Consider the following 18868-nt stretch of genomic DNA (forward strand, 5'->3'; position numbering starts at 1 on the left):
CTCAGACCCCAAACCCTCAGACTTGTATCACATATCACATATTATCCCATGTCCTAGCTCTGCCAGCTATAACCCGCGGGGGTCATAAATTGAAAGCTGGTGTGTCAAGGTGAGAAAAAAAAAAGAAAAGACCCCCTCCCCTTAAGTCCCAGTTTCATGTGTTCCTTCCACATTTCGTCCATCTTGTGGTTGGTTTGCTGGTCAATTCTTATGCCTGTTTCCCTCTCTTCAGGTGTATCTGTACTTACATCTAGGTCATCTCTAGAGCCGTACCCTGGGTGCTCCCAAGCGGTCAACATTTCAGCCCTTTAGCAGATCTGTGGAGTGATCCTCACCCCTCTGGCCTCCTCTCGAATCAGAGCCCTTTTCAGCCCTTGCCCATTGGGATACATCCACCCTCCAAGCCCTGGCCCTTGGCACCTCCGCTGATTTCTAATCTACTGCTATTCGCCACTTGGCCAACCCCAGTGCCGGGTCCAGAAACCTAGTGCCTACTTTCTTCTAGGCCGGTCCCGGGAATAATCCCGGAATACAAGCCTCCAAGGAACAGTGTTGGGTCGGGGGGAGGGATGGACGCCCTAGTATGGAATCCAGGGCTGAGAGAACCTCCTCCTAATAGGGCTGTAGTCGCGGGCACTCCCATACCATATGAACAAAATCAGCATCCAAATGTCTGCATCTAGGACAGGGGCAGGGGTCGCCACCGTATCCAGTGTGGTTTCATATAGGTCATATGTATATAATTGAATTGGATATATTTCAACCATGTATTCCTAGATATGTTTTTAGGGGAGACCAGTATCCTTTGCCATTCAGGATCTTTCAGTTCACGCTTTAAAATGTGTTCCCATCTCTTCCGTTAAGCGGTCAATGGGCCATGGACCACCAACGAGGGATTTGTTAAACCGGGTCACTGAATGTTTTGTTGCGCCCATCGATACCAGTAGCTGTAGGACATTTTGTGTCACGGGTCCCCCCACACACAGATCTTGGAACGCTCTGGTTAGTGCTTCATAGATCAGGAACTGGCCTGGTGGCAGGGCTCGAGTCGGGGTACCACGCGGGTGGACGCCGTCCCCCCTGCCAAAGAGATGGATGTGGATGATTCTCCTGCTGGTGCTGGCGGCCTGGACCCTGCCAGGCTCCCGGGCAGACACCTCCATCTGGACGACCTACGTGAACTGCTCTTACACCAAAAACAACCACACCCGCTCCGACTGGGGGGAGCTGGGGATATTCGACCAGCAATCGCCGAGGACGCAGGTGCAGGAGGTGGTGGCGGTGCCAGAGGACGATGGCTACACTACCTGCATGCCCAGCGCCAACTTCACGGCGCCGGCAGAGGGCACCTGGATAGCGCTACTCCAGTGGGGCTACTGCACCTTCCGGGAGAAGATTGAGAACGCAGCCAGCAAGGGCGCTAAGGGGGTGGTGGTGTTCAATACTCAGCCCGGAAACAGCGTCACCATCATGTCACACCCAGGTGAGTGAGGACCTAAGACCAGCTGGTTATCCATCCTGCTAACAAGCCACACTGAAGACAAAGAGCCCAGCAGGGGCTTGAGGATAGCCTCCAAAACTACACGACATAAACTCTTATTGCAACAGTTTCGGTGTACATGTGTGAAATTATCACCGGCCCAAAATATAATCCAGTAGCCATACCTGCAGACCAAAAGGCCTCCCCTGTCTGGGTCACTCAGCTAAACTGCAAGTTCCAGAATGCTGTTTTGTTACCTCCTGAGCCTGGACTGGTTCGGAGTGTCACCACGCGGGTGGACGGCATCCCCCCACTTATTTTACCGGGTGGACACCGTCCCCCCTGCCAAACAGATGGACTTCACACTTAGGAGGAGATCAGAGCCACCTTTCGTGATGTCACTTCCTGTTGTAACGTCACTTCCGGTGACAGCGTCCCCCCACTTCTTTTTAGGTTTTGCCTGGCGTCCACTGCGCAGCAGTGTTCGCGCACGCGAAACTTTTGTTAGGCAGTACGGGGCTTTGTCCCGCCTGTCTCTTCCATTGGCTAGCTCCATAAATGGAGGCTAGCCATTGGAAGAGAGATGTGGCAATCATCCCCGGAGCAGATTCGTGGGCGTTCCGGTGTTTTTTTATCTCTCCGCCCCTTTTGTTTACGTCATGCAGCAGTGGGCGGTTGTTTTTTTTACGGCATGTTTTTGTCATTTCCAATGTGTCTGTTGCCGGGATGGGATGCGCGATTTTACTGGTCCTGCCCCACGCTGCAGAGCGATGTTCCAAGGTCTCACTGGGAGGGCCGGATACTCGACATGCACGGACGGCCTGAAAGCGAGTCGGAACTCGGATGAAGAACTCACGCTGACCGGAGTTGAAGCAGGTAAGTGGGTCGTTCGACTGGTGACTTCCAGGTATTGTGTCAGGGTCTCTCCTTAGACTCCGATGTGGCAAGCACGCTGGCTCTTGCGCAGCTCCATGTCCCCAGCCTCGGCGCCTGCACCCTTCTTCTACCCAGATCGCTGCTCTTGGCTCTGGGGGCAGGTGAGATCCCAGCCCTGGACGGCCGCACAACTTCCCAGGCAGACAGGCACGCGGGACTGACTGCTTTCCAAACCCCAGAGGAGTCCTCGGTGCAGTGAACTGTCTGTGAGACCAGTCACCCAAAGCGAGCGGCAGCCATCCCCGCTCAGAGCGCCCACCCCTGCCGCCCACCCTGATGCTCATAGCAGCCACCACAGCCCCCTGCCGCCCACCCCGTGGCTCAGAGCACCCATCCCAGCCCCCTGCCCCCCGCCCCCCTTGCACAGAAAAAGACAAACTCCCAACACTAGAGGCATCATTGCACGGCTATTTCCCATAATGCTCTGTGCTTAGTCAACGTGGTAGCTTACACGGTGCAAGTTAAGGGCACTCGCAAGCTTTGTAGAGTAATCACTACCTAGCCTCGAGATGGCAATACTGGCACCTTCACCTCAATGTAGCACTGACTGCGGCTGGGACACTAATCACACAGACAGATCTTTTATGAAATCTGGCACCCAGCCATGCCCAGTGGACACCCAAGGGAAGATGTGCTTATTATATATGGACAAGAGCTTCCAATCTATCGTTTATTAAAGACCTTCAAATTTGGCACATTGGTTTTTACATTTTTTCCACTGGTGGAAAATGAGCTTGGGATTGCTTTGGGGGACACTAAACTTGTGAAATGGATCCAATTTGCTATATTCGAATATAATGACAAAAAAACAGATGCAGGAAAAAGTGGACGTTATATGGCTCGGCGCCTGCGCTGCATTCGTTGAGATAGGACCTAGAGGGTCTGTGCTGGCCTAGCCTTTGCACCATCTCCTCGTACAGCTGTTACAAGTACAGCACTCGCCTCCCTGCCTGGAGGATCTCACCTATCCATCCCCTCGCACCCCCCTGCTGTGCCCCTTACCCTCCGTTTGGCCTGTCCCACTTTTCTACTGCCTGACTCGGATCTGCACCACCTTACCCGTCGATTTTCTTCCCGTATCACTTCCCCCTCCTGCCTGTCCGATCCCCACACACCGCATTGCTTCGTGTCCTCCCAACACCTCTGCTGCTCCTTGTACCAGCCTCACTCTGGTCTATACACCCCTCCTTCTCCATATCACCCCACCTTCTCCAGATCACCCCTCCTTCTCCATATCACCCCTCCTTCTTACCCTGCTTCTGTGTCTGCATCCACCATCTCTGTACTGTTCACCTTCCTCCCTATACCACCTCCCCTCCGGCTTCACTCCCTGTACATGGCCAGCTTCCTCTAGCACCCTCCTGGTGGTCTAGTCCACATCCGTGCCTATTTCACTCTGCTCGCACTGCCACCCACACTCCTGTGCCACCACCCTCTTTCCAGTCTGTGCCATTTATATTTTCTCTTTACCACCCTCCTGGCAGTATCTCCACCTGTAGTGCTTGTGCCAGCCTTCATACCTACTATAAACCCGTCTCTTACTTGTTCCACCCTTCATTCGCACTATATGCCCGCCTGATACTTGTGCCACAATTTTTGGCCATATGACCCTGCTCTACCGTGTCTGTTCCACCCTGCAACCTGTCAATCCACCCAGCCGTCATTCCGTTTGTGACCTTGCACCCATCCCTTCTACCGATTTTCATCACTCGACCGCACTATTCGCTACACCACTGCCACCCTCTGCCATGACCCCCTTGAGCCCCTCCTCCCTTTTAAAGATGTTCACATTGTTTGTATTTGTTTGCACCCTCACGTTGTAACACCTGCGCCCACCTGCCAGTTCACCCTCTGCAGGGAGACCCAGCTCTGTTAAAGTGCAGCACTGATGAAGATAATTAACCTTAATTTCGAAGGACGGAGTTCTGTGACGTCGCCTTGATGAAAACATATCTAGCTATAAATTGGATTGAGGAAATCCCAGTTTCTCTTTAGAATATATGCATATTTCGTGAGCCCCTGGCTACTTTAGGTGGAGTTTTACCTTTACATGCAGTTTTGCGGTGCCCCCAGCCGCTAAAAAGTGTCGAACTTTTGGGTTGGGGAAGTTGCAGAGTGATTCATATAGCCTGCTCGCATGTTCTTGAATGAATCCTTGTCTCAAGCCTTGCTCTCATCCTTTTTATTTTTAATTTATGTGTGTTGTGCAAAGGTGCCGTAAAATTGCTACATAAACTGTTTTCATGTCTTCAAATCTTGACAAAGGAAAAAAAATTGCCATTTGCTGGGTGTTGCAACAGTGAATATGTGCAAGCTCTGTTGGTACTTGCATTAGTCACAGAAAGTTATTTTGTCTCCTGAACTAAGTGAGCAAGTCATCCAGATGCCTTTGGGTATAAAATGGGCAATGATGTGTTTTTTTTTTCCAAAATGATTTAACATGTTCAGAAGGCAGGAAGGTCTGAAAGATGACTTTGCTTCTTTGAGCGCGGTGTAGAAAAATTTTGACCTTTTTATTAGATTTTGGGTCGCTCGCTTAATTTATAAATCCCTGGTAACACTTTCTTTAGTAGGGAATGGTGGTCACTGAAATGAGGATAAGTGTAAGGCATTAACATCTATTATGCATGTTTATGGTGTGACGACATAAAGCTCTTGGTCTACAGCTGGATTAAACCACAAGGCAGGCAGCCAAGTGGTTTGTATGTATTATAAGTTTATTTGAGGACAGTTTAAACAGCTTTATTTTTTTTTTCAACGGGGAAATGTTTATTGAAAATGTAAGCAAAAAAGTGCCATTTGATTTTTTGTGTGTGTGTGTGTAGTGTGGGGCTGTGTGTGTGTGTGGGGGGCTCTGTGTGTGGGGGGGGGCTCTGTGTGTGTGTGTGGGGGGGGGCTGTGTGTGTGTGGGGGGCTCTGTGTGTGGGGGGTTCTCTGTGTGAGTGTGTGTGGGGCTCTGTGTGTGTGGGGCTCTCAGTGTGTGTGTGGGTGTGTGGGGCTCTGTGTGTGTGTGGGGGGGTTCTGTGTGTGTGGGGGGCCAAGGGAGACAATGACCCTGTCCACCTGACAATCTCACAGGTCCACAAAAAGTTGCTTGTGCTTGCTGTCCTGCCCCCCCGTTGCTTGTGCTTGCTCCCCTGCCCCCCGTTGCTCGTGCTTGCTCCCCTGACCCCTGTTGCTCGTGCTTGCTGTCCTCCCCTCTCAGTGCTTGTTCCCCCGTTGCTTGTGCTTGCTGTCCTGCCCCCCTTGCTGTCCTGCCGTTTGTGCTTGCTGTCCTGCCCCCCGTTGCTTGTGCTCACTGTCCTGCCCCCCCCTTGCTGTCCTCCCCCCTCGTTGCTTGTGCTTGCTCCCCTGCCCCCCGTTGCTCGTGCTTGCTCCCCTGCCCCCCGTTGCTCGTGCTTGCTGTCCTCCCCTCTCAGTGCTTGTTCCCCTGTCCCCCGTTGCTTGTGCTTGCTGTCCTGCCGTTTCTTGTGCTTGCTGTCCTGCCCCCCCGTTGCTTGTGCTCGCTGTCCTGCCCCCCCCTTGCTGTCCTCCCCCCTCATTGCTCGTGCTTGCTCCCCTGCCCCCCGTTGCTCGTGCTTGCTGTCCTCCCCCCTTGCTGTCCTGCCGTTTCTTGTGCTTGCTGTCCTGCCCCCCCCCTTGCTGTCCTTCCCCCTCGTTGCTTGTGCTTGCTCCCCTGCCCCCGTTGCTCGTGCTTGCTCCCCTGCCCCCCGTTGCTCGTGCTTGCTGTCCTCCCCCCTTGCTGTCCTGCCGTTTCTTGTGCTTGCTGTCCTGCCCCCTCGTTGCTTGTGCTTGCTCTCCTGCCCTGCTATTGGCATTGTAAATGACAATGCCATTTATTTATGTTTTTAAAAAAAACATAAATAAAAATAATGTCATGAGCAATGCCAATAGCCCTAACTTTTGCAAAGGCGAAACCATTGTATTGTAAATGCTTGTTTAGGACTTGTGCCCTGCCTGGGGGCATCTTATAACAGTCCATTAGGGCATCTTCTAACGGTCCATTACTTCCTCCATAGGGAGCAATGCTCCTTGTCGGTCGCAGTCTCCAACTGTGGGCATCCGGCTTCTGTCCAGGCGGATAATTGTCCCTGGGTAACTACTAGGGACATAAAAAAAGAAAAGAAGAAAAAAAACACGAGAACGGACTGTTTCGGGAACATTAAAACATTGATTTTCACGCAGGAGCTTTCCTAATTGTGTTTCGATTTAAAGGTCGAGTAATGCTGCTTGGAATGCATCTGCCGATGGAGTATTTATGTGTGGCGCGCAGTAAATGGAAACCCTAATAAAAACATTAAAACAGGCCTCGGTGCACAAGTCACCTTCACAGCGAGAGGCTCGTGGAAGAGAGGCTGAGAATGAACCCTGCTCTTTCCACGGCTGCCGCTGCTTCTTGACCGAGGCCTCTCGCTCCCTTTGCTGCCAAGAGCGCGCCTGAAGCCCGGATTCCTCGAGGAGGAACAGGACATTGGGTCAAACAAACATCATTTCAACGCTGCCTGCCAGTGAAAGGCGGAGCACGGGGGCGGCTTCACACTCGGTGGGCGGCAGCCAGCGTTTCTTTACTAGTGTGGTGTGCATAGGGCTTTAAGTGAAATGGAAAAAGTGGGGGTCCCTGAAAGGGGAAGGCCTATATAATTAAGGGCATGGTTTAAATATAGGCAATATAAATGGCGTAGAGTGTCGCCTTACCCACACATTTTCAACTGACACCTCTGGTCATGCTCTGTAGCTTTGCTGAGAGGCCAAGGATTGGATGGCCGTGCATTCTAAACAGCTTAGTGTCCCTAAAGGCACTGAGAGAAAGTCCACTGCCTTCAACCACAACTGAATTGTGCCCCTTTATAACCACCTGGATGCGTCCAATTCAGATTATACACGGAACAAAAGTAAAATGCTACCTGAAAAAAACCCATAACATCCTGGAAAAGAGCAAACACTCATAGGACATGGAAGATTAAATAAAGCATGTGAAATATAAGCAGGAACAACATGGATTACCTTAAAGTTTTTTACACCCATTGTTCAGAAACCTATCCGTGTTTTTGCATGATAAGTTTAGGGCATGAATACAGGGCCCGAAAGGGACCCGTTTCAATGCCCGTTTAAATTACTACTGGGTCTGAGACCCGGAGGGGCCTGGCTCACTTAAAGCTGGACGTGCAAGAACAAAACGCTTAGCTTGGTAGGTGCAGCCCAGGCCAGCCGTGCCCTAACCGAGCTTTTGCAAGCAGTATCCAGATGGAGGAACCCTGCCCGTCCCTCAGACTTCCTACTGTGGCTGGCGTAGTGTCAGCGTGGTGACCAGGACGTGGCGGGAAGGGCCATCTCAAAACCCAACAAGACGGCACCAAACAAAAGCACTATCTAGAAAACCTACCTTTGGCGATTATTAAAGATACCGGACTGGGGAGAGAGCTTATTATTAAAGGGACTTCTGGTAAATGATGTCACAATAGGTCTTAAAACTCAACTATCAAACAAAGGAACATTCTAGATTGTCGACTGATGTTGACTGTTAAAGATGCAGGCCTGGGAATACGGTACTAGAAGCCCCACCCCCATCCTTACAGGGGCCATCTGGTAAATACACCAGATCATAATATATAACATCAAACACAACAACATTCTTGAATGTCTCTTGTGGCGACTAATAGTGAAGCCGTACACCGGGAACAGAGAATAGTTCATTTATAGGTCTCGCACCTGCGAACGGATCGCAAAGCGATCGTCGCTGTGAGACTCTATTGCAATCATTTCTGCTTTCAACGAGCCAAGGGAGACAGGAGACAAGTGATGTGCACGCGCACCCTTGCGGAATCGGATCAGGTCGCACGCGCGTTCACAATCTCCTGTCTCCCTTGGCTCCTTGTAAGCAGGCACACACGCACGCACGCAGACACTCACGCATGCACACACACACACACACACACACTGAGAGAACCTCCCCCGCTGCGCTCGCGCAAACACACCCACACACACACACACATAGTGACAGCCCCCCCCCCCCCATTGGCCTGAAAATACTGGCGGCACTACCGTTGGAGTCCCTCACGGGGGACTCAATATCTTCAGAATGCCCCCGGAGCCCTCGCAGCTCAGCAAAGGAAGAAGGCCCCCACTCACCGGTACTCGTCTCCGGCTCTCCAGGCGGGGCTCTTTGCAGGTGGCGGCGGTCTCTTCCTTCGGTGCAGGGCTCTCCCACCTCACGGGAGCCCCACTAGCAATGGCTGCCCTTCTCCTCCTGCCTACACGTCCCAGTGCGAGGTAGGCTCCCGCCTGGGCTACCGTTTTGTCTTGTCGTCCCGCCCCCGGCCTGTTGCAAAGTGTCTTCTGCTGCACGCAACACCACTGCCCATTTTTAATACCTTTTCTTTCGTGGTTTGTACTAAACCGATGATAATCGGTCTAATATCTGCTTTATCAGTTCTCATCCACAGCAGGTTAATGTTAGCTATCCATCCCAAGGTAGTCACCTGATTACGTTTTATGCCTGCCCTATCTCCCAAGCCATTACACGGTGCTGTTCGAGGTTACGAAACTAATATTCCTTGTATGGCTTTTAAATCGGCAAAGTGCTCAAATATGGCTTGGTGCACCTGTTCAATATAAAAATGAAAAATGCGTGGCTTCTTCTGTCTGTGTATTTTCTCTGAATTTCATAATGTTGATAGTTTTTTTTGGTTGCTACTTCGTTATGGCTGTGGGCTTAGCTGGTCGTGTGCGAAGGACTCGTGTTTTCTACTTCAGCTGCTTTCTCATTGAGATCGTTTTGGGTTGATTATGGCTTAAATCAGTTGTGTCACTAGTGATAGCCGAATATCTGTTGGATAATGTTTATTATAAATATACGGGGGGCTTCATGCATTACATGTATCCAGGTATTCCAGTTTATGGTGGCATTTATTTTTGTTTTAAGGACTGTGAATTGTTAGATCTGTTTCTTCTCGGTGCATGTATGACGACTACAGTGCTAGTAAAATGTTTGCATTGAACACAATCTGAAGTGCGATTTGCTTTACATTACATTGAAACTGACGATTCCGTGAAAGGTGGGGTTGAAACATTTCTTTGAAAGCTTGTATGTGGTCATACCCACGAAAATACTTCAGTTTTATAAATCAACATTGTTTCTTAGAAATAACGTGAAAAACCTAACCCTCCTCTTAACCCCACGCTTTGAGAATGGCCCTAATATTTAATCTTGCATAATTGCAAATTAAAAAAAAAAATCATGCAAAGCATTGTCATTTACAATGCAAGTAACTCAAACTTTAATGCTGCGAGACCTATTGCATTGTACAGGCTTGTCTATACACTGCAGTGCTTTCCTAAAGATGGCAACAAGCGAGCAGGCTTTCAGATGTAGACATTTTATTGCAGCCTTCTGACCCCACATGGACAATCTTCAGCCCCTCTTGCCAATGTATTTGAATTTAGGGATTTTCTGAGATTGCTATCCTTTGCTTGCTGTGCAAAAGGGTCAAAGGACAGCAAAGGATAGATGAGGGAATGTTCTACTCGAAGGCCTAAGAGGGAGGTATGAGGCTCAGTCTCTTGAAGAGGACCCAGGTCAGGATCCTTGCAGCTGTGAATCTTCTTTCTGGCCTCAAAGGCCTCCTCATACTCTTGCCCAGTGGCGAGCTGGACTGCTGCCGTATGCATTTGCCATGGTGCATAATGAGTGTTCTGGGCAGACTAGCCATCCCAAACCTCTAGTGCTGCGGTACAGTTCCCTGCAGCAGTCCAGGGAAGGTAGGGCTAGGGAGGCGACACAGTGTTTATAGAGGAAAGGACTAATATCATTGGAAAACCATCTGAAAGTGCCCTATTTTTATCGGAGGACCGTAGGCCAGACACTTATCGAAGATAAAGGCCAGGCGTTTGCTTTCTCTTCTAAGTCAATTTCCCCAAATGTCCCAAAGGCATTTTCTCTGATCACTTTATCTTTTGTATATGCTCCTGCTCAGATAAAGGACTTTCAGTTCGATTTACTCAGTGAAGGTTATCAGATTATTGGACTCCAGTCCTGGGCATTTCTACAAATCATTGTTTTTAGACAGGTTTGCTCAATTTGATCAACTGATGTGAAGTAGGATTGCAGTTCCCAGATGGTAGTAAGTTGTTAAACATTCAGAACAAGAGCACCGCGTCTTCAAGTCGATCAGGCAACCATATTTGAAGAGACATGGGGCTCTATTATGATGTAGGGCGGATCGCCACCAGTCGCATGGCGGTGGCGATCCGCCGTACATCATCCCCCGCCCACCTCCCATTGCCCCCACCATATTGTAATGGCTGGGGGGACCCCGGCGGACGGGAAGACCGCCCGCCGCTTTTCCACGGGCAGAAAGGGGTTTGCATATGGTGGCGGTGTCTGCTAGACACCACCAACCACATTAGGATGCCAGCGTGAAACAGCCTTTGTGGCAGCGTTGCCGCCACGGAAAGGCATGCAGATTCCTGGGTTGGGGGCCTGTAGCGGGCCCCAGCGTGTGGGGGGAGGAGGGGGGGGACATCGGGGGTACCTATGGTACCCCCCCAGGATTTGCATGCACAACGTTGTGCCTGCAAATGCACACAGTGCAGCCACAGCATTGTGGCTTGAGGTGCTCTGAGCACCGCCCGCCACAATGTTGTACATGGGGGATGTCACCGCCACTGTGGTGGTGGCATCCTAATTGCCGGTGAGGACCCGGCGCATCAGTGGCGGCCGGTCCCAGCACCGCTAGGATGGCGGGCGGACGAAAGTCTACTCGCCATCCTAATAGGCCCCATGGAGTGGATCTGGTTACCTTAAATTCAAGAAAGATGGAGTCCATTTGGCAGCCTTAATTCCAATGCACCCCACGGTGCATCGCCCAGGGCCAATGGGCACAGTCTGACAACTCGCCCACTTCCTCCTTGGAAGGTATGCATCGGATGTGATATACAGCTGTGACAGAGGGAATTCAAACAGCTGGGAGGTGAGAGATCTCCAGTTTTCCTTGGATGAACCAATGCGCTAAATGTCACAAAGGCAAAGGAGTTTGTTTGGCAACAACTCAGTGGATTCGGAAAAAGAAACAGAAATCAAGTAGAATTCACCTGTGAGTTTTAGGAGCACGCCTGCCTGTGATGGGTCCTGTCCTTCTGGACCTACATGGGACACCCCTACCTTCGGCCTTGCACCTTTCTTGCAATCTCCTGTATCGTTACCGCACAACCAGACTGTGCAAAGCCAAGCCAACACCTATTCCGGTGAGTCTGGCCAGTGGCCTTATTTAGAGCCTGAATGCAGGAACCTTGCTCATCCGATGCGGGAGAGCGGAGGGGGCATTATGCGAATGTCGTTGCACACCTGAATGATTCATTACCTTTATTCTCCGAGATCATGATGACACCTTGTGCCTACGGAGACCTAGAAAGACGCAGGCGACAAAAAAAACAAAACAAAAAAACACACTACATATTTATTTGGGTTCTGAATGAAGAATTATTAAACGTTCAATCATTTTTTTTTTCATAACGCGTCAGGATGCTTTTATTGTGCTACGATAAAATGTTTGAAAAGGTAACTGGGACAGGATCTCACTTGCCTATAAAATAAGGTATTAATCAACTGGCGAACCATCCAGCTAATTAATCTCCATGCCTGACAGCTCACCTTTGTCATTTGTTTAGTTATCTGCCTCTTCATGAAAGGTAAACTGAAAATTAGAATAGCAGTCAATCCATTCTTAGTTGAACCTTGGAGACAGCACCATAAAAAAATACCTCTGAGCGAAGAAACAGCTAAACCGGTACCTTCTTAATTACATAATTAAAAATGTTCCTTTTGTTACCAGGCAGAACTGAACATAGCCCGGCGTTTCCGATGCCATTTTTAATAGCATTCCTCCGTTGGAAAAATTTAACACTTTTAATGCTTACTGCTTCTAAATAAACATACAATATAAAAAATACTTAACAGCCGATATGTAATATCGTCTTCTATTGCTTTCTGTGGGTTCTGATGCCATTTACAAACCACTCAGCCGTCTGGTTTATAATGTCACCATTAATGGCAATATCGAACCCTATTATAGGGTTTACCTTATCTATTGCATGCTTTCTCAAACAAACTGAATGATCTCCTATGTTACTAAAAACGATTGGGTACTAAATAATGCCCTCTGCTCAGATCATTAACAGCTACTGATTGCACTCCCTGAAATGATGGTCCAACCTAAGAGAAAAGACACATAAGGAGCCAGAATAGACAAAGCCAATAAGTTTCATCTTTTCGACTTACTGGTTTTGCCTATGTTTGTTGCCAATGTTGTGCAGCACTGGAAAAAAGAAACAAAAAAAAAAAGAAATGCAGGATCACGTGTACGCATGCATCATTGCGCTACAGGTGCCTACCAGGATGACATGCGCGTGTGTTATCATGCCTCTACGCACACGGTACGACACAGCCACCCTTAAAAAAAAAAAAGAAACTATATATTTATTTATTTAAATTCAAATGTGCCCAACAGCACGTTTTCTAAAAAAACAGAGAGGCCTAGCAGCAAATGATCGTTCACCCAGCACAACAGAAGCTTCAGTGGCTGTGTCAAGAACTACCGCCCCATCTCAGTGGAGAAGTGTGGCTCAGTGGTTAGAGGCGGCAGACCCGGAGGCTGAGAGCGGCCGTGGACCAGGGTTCGATTCCCGACGCGGCAGGGTCTCGGGCTCAAAAATTCCACGGACTCGTTAATTCTCGCGCCGGTGCCTACTCAACTCACGGGGTCACACTCTGCGACTCTGGGCAATAGCTTGCTTAATCTCCACTACGGCCCCTCGTGGCGGGATGCCTGGCTTTCACCTTGTGGATACCCTGCCGGGGGTATCTCACAAGGGAATACCAGGACGGGTTCCCTAAGCAAGCGCCCTGAGACCTTCGGGTGATTTGTGCGCTATATAAGTCAAATTACATTACATTACATTACATTACATCTCGCTCCTTCCTTTTCCGGCCAAAGTCATCGAGAAGACCGTCAACAGACAGCTTGCCGCCTTCCTCGAGACGAACGGATCCCTCGACCAATCGCAGTCCGGGTTTCGGGCCAACCACAGCACCGAGACCGCCCTAATCACAGCCACCGACGACATCAGATCCCTGAACAACAACGGGGAAACAGCGGCCCTCATCCCCCTGGACCTCTCTGCGGCGTTCGACACGGTCTGCCACCGCACCCTAGTGAAGCGCTTCAGCAACATCGGAATCAGAGAAAGCACCGGAGTGGATCATCTCGTTCCTCGCCGGAAGAACCCAGAGAGTCCGCCTCCCCCGTTCAGATCCGAGGCCACCGAAGTCATCTGCGGCGTACCACAAGGATCTTCCCTCAGTCCAGCCCTCTTCAACGTCTACATGAGCCCCCTCGCAGCCATCGCACGCCAACACAACCTCAACATGATATCCTACGCCGACGACACCCAGCTAATCCTCTCCCTCACCAACGACCCCACGACCGCCAGAGCCAACCTACACGAAGGGATGAAAGACGTCGCCGACTGGATGAGGAACAGCCGCCTTAAACTGAACTCAGACAAGACGGAAGTCCTCATCCTGGGATCATCACCCTCCGCCTGGGACGACTCCTGGTGGCCCCCGGCCCTGGGCACTGCTCCCAAACCAACGGACCACGCACACAACCTGGGCTTCATCCTGGACTCCTCCCTGTCGATGACCAGACAAGTCAACGCCGTCTCATCTTCGTGCTTCAACACCCTGCGCTTGCTCCGCAAGATCTTCAGATGGTTCCCCACTGAAACCAGGAAGACCGTCACCCAGGAACTCGCCACTAGCCGACTGGACTACGGGAACACCCTCTACACCGGAACCACAGCCAAACTTCAAAAAAGACTCCAACGCATCCAGAACGCCTCCGCACGCCTCATCCTGGACATCCCCCGACACAGCCACATCACCGGACACCTGAGAGACCTGCACTGGCTCCCCGTCAGCAAGAGAATCACATTCAGACTCCTCACCCACGCACTCAAGGCTCTCCACGACTTGGGCCTCAAGTACCTCAACGACCGCATGACCTTCAAAACACGCCCACCCGCCAGCTACGATCGACCAGCCATGCCCTCGCCACCGTACCACACATCCGCAGAGCCACCGCCGGAGGAAGATCCTTCCCCTACCTGGCAGCCAAGACTTGGAACTCCCTCCCCACCCACCTTCAGTGAACCCAAGACCATCTCTCCTTCAGGAAGCAGCTCAAGACCTGGCTGTTCGAGCAGTAGCATACCCCTCTCCCCCAGCGCCTTGAGACCCTCCCGGGTGAGTAGCGCGCTTTAAAAATGCTGTGATTGATTGATTGATTGTCTTACTGGGCACACGTTTCATGTATGCAGCGCGGTGCACACTCAGTTATGCCTGCCTCGCGCAGAAAGGGACAATAAGACCAATCACAGAAAAAAATGTGCTCTCCTCAGCGCAGGCGTGAACTCCGACAGTCCACACCTGCGCAGGGCATGCCAGTGACAGACCTTTCACTTTAAGGTTACACCTACTCGTTTTTAGGAGAGGGCAGGGCTCCCCCAGGAGGTGAGTGCAGGGTGCGACAAACCTTGCGACAAACCCTGCCTCAGACGGTGGGGGTGTCCCTGTATGCCCCTCCCAAGGGCTGCTGCAGGGGGGGGGGGGCACTATGACTGTGAGCCACCTCCATGTGGTGCACAATCAGTGTGCCTCTAAACACCTTTGCCATGGCGCCTGGGTCCAATATGGTGCAGCACTAAAGCATTCTATCATTTGCATAAGGACACACCCCATGCAAATGAGTGAACTCGCGTGCGATCATGGCGGCAGCACACAGTATGCTTCAGGAGGCTGGAGAAGGTGTCTGTGGTCCTTCTGTAATACCAAAGTGCCCCAGTGGGGGGAAAAAACGTGGTCAAAAATGTTTATACAGTCCCAGGTGGACAACGGAGCACCAGAGCCCATCTGCATCTCTACATCTTTCTATACAACATTCGCAAATATTAAAATGAAGTATTACAGTAATTATAGTATGGTTATCTTCCATGGTTTCAGCGTGCATTGAGCTGGTGGATGCAGCATGTTGGCATGCTTATTTAATTAGGTGACGGTGGCGACACCAATTGATCATGTTTTCACCTGGGTTGTGCACAAACTTTTTATCTGCACTCTGTTATTATAATTGTGAATAATCACTCTTCGTTTTTCATTTCTCACGGGTTTCCTAGTCTTTTGATGCATTTTATGTTTACAATTTTTTTGTAACATATTTTATTATGTTTGTTTAGGAGTCTTTTTTCTCAGCTTCAATCACCGTCCTGAAGATGGTCTGATTGACTGAAGCCGGAATGACCGAAACGTCGACTCCGCCTTCTATTCCTAGGAATTTTGTTTATCCTACAGCGACACATTCTCATTATGAGATTTGTTGCCCTTTAATTAAGTTGGAATAGTTGTTTGTCATGTACTGTTAGGCTAATTCAATTCATGACTTTTGCTGATTATTTGTTTGTACTCCTCTTTTATTGCTTACTATACATAAAAATGTACACTTTCAAACTACTAGGTCCTCCCGTGTTGTCTATGTTAACAAATTTCATTCATTGGTGTTGTCCTATTATACTAATTAGTAGTAGCACCTTTTGTGCCACACACTAAATTAGCCTTTTAAAGCAGGTTTCTGGTCTACCAATGCAGCCTGTAGTGCAATTTTAAACTGCCATTTCGATGTGGCAAAATAAACCTCTTACATGTGGTAAAAAGGAAGGTTTAGGTCTGGCAAGTCATCTCTAAAGTAGGCTCTAGGGCTTTTAGGGCACAGTGCATGGTAATTAAAAAAGTAGGACGTGTGTTTAAGTTTTACATGCCCTGACAGTGAAAAACTCCTAGTCGTTTTCACTGTTGGAAGGCCATATCTCCCCAAAGACTATCACTTGGTTATCTTTTTAGAGTTCATAATTACAAACTTCGGGTTGGGACCAGATAGAGGTGTGTGCTGTTTCCACCAAATGAATTGCAATTTAAAATCCTCTTTATGTCGAAGTCGGGTTTTAAGTTAGATGTTTGAACTTTTAGAAGACTAACTAACAAGCGTGAGAGTGCACTCCTTTTCTTAAAATTGAAAACCATTCTTGAAATCTCCATTTGTATGTGCGTGCATACAGTGAGTTGTGGATCGCCTCCACCACAGTAATTGAAACAATGATCAGATCAGGGCACTTGTCTAGCACACCTCGCTGTTGCACTGCGAAAAAGAGGGATTAGTCCCCTAAACATAACCAGTTCAGCCTGGTACTCTTCAAATAATCCACTGATACCTTTCATTGAGACTGTTCATTATTTCTTAATTTACCCATGTTCAACTGAATTCATCACTGTGGAGACAGTAAGATTCCATCTGCATATTTTAATAAACTTTTCATCCACCAGCTGTATGCTTGTTTAAGCTTTGTACAACGGCTCGTTTATTACAGATGCATCCATAATGAAGTAGGCACGACATTCTCAGACCCAATGCATTTCGAGCTACCACGGCTCTTCGTCAGGGGTTTCTATAACAAGATGGAAAAAACAACTCAACTGACCAATGCATAAAACAAAACAAAATAATGTCACATTCTTAAATACCAAAACTGTGAAAGTGTAATACAATGTATGGTCTCAATCGTGACCCCGGTCCTTGGATGCTTGATTCCGGTCTGGGAAAGACATGGCTTGGTAGTTCGGACTGGACTGTTCCCATGGGGCACAGGGTCAGAGCTGATTTACATATAGCCAGTGTCTAACCCAGGGTGGTGTGGAGTGCAAAAAAACGATGGATTTAGGCCCAGATCCTTGTACTAGGGTGAGTGTATGACATTGTTCTACATTCTGTCCATCAACTGTGTTTTTTGCAATTCTCACCCAGAGTGTGCTGGGTGTACTCAGACGTGAGTCCCAGGCTCTCCACACCACTGGAGTCAAGCTATCCAGGCTGAATGAAGGCTGATAGCCAGAAACCGGTCCTTGGATGCTTGATTCCGTTCTGGGAAAGACATGGCTTGGTAGTTCGGACTGGACTGTTCCCATGGGGCACAGGGTCAGAGCTGATTTGCATATAGCCAGGTTCTAACCCAGAGTGGTGTGGAGTGCAAAAAAAACGATGGATTTAGGCCCAGATCCTTGTACTGGGGTGAATGTATGACATTGTTCTACATTCTGTCCATCAACTGTGTTTTTTGCTGTTTTCTGTAATAAACGAGCCATTGTACAAAGCTTAAACAAGCATACAGCAGGTGGATGAAAAGTTTAATAAAATATGCAGATGGAATCATACTGTCTCCGCAGTGATGAATTGAGTTGAACATGGATAAATTAATAAATAAAGAACAGTCTCAATGAAAGGTATCAATGGATTATATGAAGAGTACTGGGCTGAACTAGTTATGTTTGGGGGACTAATCCCACTTTTTCGCAGTGCAACAGTGAGGTGCACTAGACAAGTGCCCTGATCTGATCACTTTAAGAAGACTGGCATTTTTCTGCCCAAACCAACTGTGCCTTCCTGCCAGTTTCCTGGGTCAAATGACTTTCTGGAATAAATACACAACCCACAACAGTTGAGCTATTCACAGTGCGGCAAAAGAAGCCCAGGTGTGAGTGGAGAGAGTCCTTGTGAAAGAATGTCTGTGAAGGCGCTGTACCCTGTCCTGATTACACTTCAAATTGCCCAGCCTGCAGCTCACACAAAGGAAACTGACACCAGGACTTACCTTTGCCACCCTAGATAGTTTGGAGCCAGGACCACGGGAAGGGTAAGAATTGACCAGAACTGAATTTGGGGCTAGGTTAGGAATTCCCCCAGACAAAGGTTGGGGCCTGGTATAAAAGTGGGACCACTTCACAAGTCCATCAAAAACCAGCTCCTCTGTAATTCAGGTGTTGTAGCACACCGGGGAGACATTCGGTCTCCCTGGTGGGAACCCAACGATGAGGCATGTCACCAACTAGGTTGGTGAGTGAAGGTGCTTTTAAAAAAACAAAGGTTTTTTCCCACCAATCGCACACCCTTCTTTTGTTTTTTGTCTCTTAGTTTGTCTTTGGCTGCAAATTTCAGTGATTCTACCTTACTATTTATTTTGCGCCGTTAGTCACTCTTTTGTTGTTTATTAATAAAAGTGGGACCTTCAGAACCTCTCATCAGAACACTCCTGGACCAGTGGAAGATCTAGAAGGACTGCCTGGTGTCTGAGGAAGGAAGACTGTACCTGCTTGCCTTGATTCCAGGTTACGCAGTGTGACTTCAAGGGTCAGTTGGTTGACCTCCTGTGCGAGTTATAGGGACACAACAAGCTTCCAGAGGCTTCCCTGCAAAAGCACAGCACCATCTAGACCTGCCTGTACTTGCCTTAGCGCTGCTGCTGGCCTCTACTGAAGAAAGCCTCATCCCTATGAGGTGCCCACCAGGTCTT

The sequence above is a fragment of the Lissotriton vulgaris genome, chromosome 4_1, assembly GCF_964263255.1.
Source record: "Lissotriton vulgaris chromosome 4_1, aLisVul1.2, whole genome shotgun sequence".
NCBI classification, from domain to species: domain Eukaryota; kingdom Metazoa; phylum Chordata; class Amphibia; order Caudata; family Salamandridae; genus Lissotriton; species Lissotriton vulgaris.